The sequence below is a fragment of the Orycteropus afer genome, unplaced genomic scaffold (assembly GCF_000298275.1).
Source record: "Orycteropus afer afer isolate SDZICR_OR568_19922 unplaced genomic scaffold, OryAfe1.0 scaffold00196, whole genome shotgun sequence".
NCBI lineage: Eukaryota > Metazoa > Chordata > Mammalia > Tubulidentata > Orycteropodidae > Orycteropus > Orycteropus afer.
Window position 1 is genome coordinate 3939680 of NW_006921783.1, and position 2638 is coordinate 3942317.

The following is a 2638-nucleotide window of genomic DNA, read 5'->3' on the forward strand; positions in this document are numbered from 1 at the left end:
GGCTGACTGCTCCTCTGGCCAGGTTCCTGGCTTTTAATCCCCTTTCTCCCACTCTCCCATCCTGCTGCTTGGGCGTGCCTGGGTTCTCTCTGCTCACCTGGATCCCTGAGGCTGACTGCTCCAGCCTGACTGACCAGGATTACATATAGTACCATCTCCAGTTGCCTTCAAGTCAATTCTGACTCATAGTGACACCATATGTGTCAGAATAGAAATGTGCTCCATAGGATTTTCAATGGCTGATTTTCTTGGAAGCAGACTGCCAGGCCTTTCTTCTGAAGTGTCTCTGGATGAACTTGAATCTCCAACCTTTTGGTTAGCAGCCAAGTAAATGCATTAATGGTTTGCAAGTACAGGTAAAAGCATCCACCAATGTGCTTGCCACTAGTAAGCACTTGGTTAGCATTTGTTTCCTCTAATTAGAGAGCATGAGCTGTTTGAGGCTGAAATCCTGCTTAAGTCAACTTTATAGCTTCCAAGTCTCTGTTACAGGGGCTCAATAAATGTTTGTTGAATTGAATGGATCAATGGTATGAATCAAGAAGGAACTTTATTATCTTAACAGTTAGAAAAGGAAACAATTTCATAGGCTACTGAAGCAGAAAGTGAGACCCAAGGGCATGGTAGGAGTCTTATCACCAAAGAGATAGGTAAGCTGCTTGGAAAGAGAAAATGAGAAGAATTTGGCCTTTGTTTTTGTTTTTGACTAGAAAAGGATGCCAGAGATAGAGACAGAGAGAGATGGAGAAGGAGATGGAGAGGAAAGGGTAAGGGAGAGAGAAGGAGAGGGAGAAGGAGAAAAAGAGAGAGAAGAGAGAAGAGAGAAGGGGCACCAAAGAGCTAGAAGCCAGCAAAACAGAGATAGGAAGAGGCTAGGTTGCCATGGGGTGAGTTGGGCATGGGGTAGAGTGCAGAGTACATTTCCAATGAGACATTCCTGGGAATTGGGTGGCCAAGAGGATTAATATGGATTGTATTCATTTACTGTAGGGTATAGATTTCATTATAACCATAAGCCCTCGATGAAGTTTCTACTCTACTCAACAGGCTTGGATTTGTGTTCGTTTTGGAGTGAGATCAATCAAAAAGAAGCTAAGCTGTCCTCCTTTTGGTACAAGCTCCCAGTGAAAGATAAAGGGACAGCCAGAAGGTATGGCATAGAGGAAGAAAGGTGAAAGAGGCAGAAAATCCAGTATGAAGGAACCACCTGGATGACATAAATTCCAGAAATTTGGAGAAACCTTGAGAAGCACTTCAGACTTCCATTTGTCTGTAAATTGGACATCTGGATCAATTTTTAAAAAAATATTTCTATTGTGATTTGGGTGAATGTTTACAGAGCAAATTCATCTTCCATACTGAATTTTCCATACATATTTTGTTTCATGACATTACTGCAATTCCCTACATTGTAAACAGCTCTCTTCCCACTTCCTCCCTGTAGTTACCTCTTCCCTGTGTCCTTCCCTCCCATGCACTCCCCCCCACACACACACCGGTTGTCTCCCTATGTAAACACTGCCCTTCTGTTCTCCCACTACTGATTGCACCAAGGAGTGTATCTACCTGATGTAAATGTTCAACTTATATGCCTGTCTGTTGTTTGCCTGGAAGCTACAGGAGTGAATTCAGTTCCAGACCTGAAGGGTAACTAGGGGCCATGGTCTCAGGGGTCTCACCAGGCTTTATCAGACTACCAAACCTAGTCTTTTTTTTTTAAATTATTTTGAGTTTTGTTATCTGAATTAATTTTAACTAGCTCTTAAGAAGCTGAGGGATCCCAGCTGCCAAAGGGTTACATTCAATTATTTTGAAAACTTCAGAGCTATATAATATGTCATTGCTTGACCAGGGAACATTACATTTTGGCTAATTCCTGTAGTTCAAAATGTTAGAATTTGAGAAGATTCTTTGTCTTTTTGGACTTAAGCTTGAATTAGGAACATTTTGGGGTCTCTTCAGGGTGATTGGAACTCAAATGTCTCCCAAGCTTGTGTGATCTTTGGCATTTGTTCAGATTACAACTCAGTAATTGTCCTTTACTCTGTCTTGTGAATATTTACCTTATGCAGGTTTATCTTAATTAATATTCAGCCAAAACCTCAAGGATCCTCTATGCAGTTTCTGGACTTTTTTCTCTGCATAGCTCCCTCATCTCTGGTACTCTGTCCTGCAATGCTTAGCCACCCCAGTCTCCTTCTACTTTAACCTCAGTTTAGCAAAATAATTGTGCTGTGCTTGTGTGTTAGATTGGGTTCTCTAGAGAAACACAAAAACCAGCAAAGTGTATATATATATTTATAGAGAGAGAGAGAGAAAAATTTATCTTAGGAAAATGGCTCACAAGCGTATAGAAGCCGACAAGTCCAAGCCGAAAAGTCCAAGTCTCTGGAGGAGATGGGGCTTGCAGCCGCCTTGGCTTCCGTAAGCACAGGGGAGCTGAGAGATTCAAGCTGGCATGCAGTACACTGGTTGTTGACTCCAACAAAAGATGAATCCGAGATCTTCAGGCCAAGTGGTGGGCCGCTCACTTATGGAAGTTTGTAGTTCACACACCAGGGTTCCAACCCCTCAAGGAATGTGGCTCTTCCCAGAATGTCCCTGGATATCTTGGAAGCAGGCCACACCCTAGGGAAAC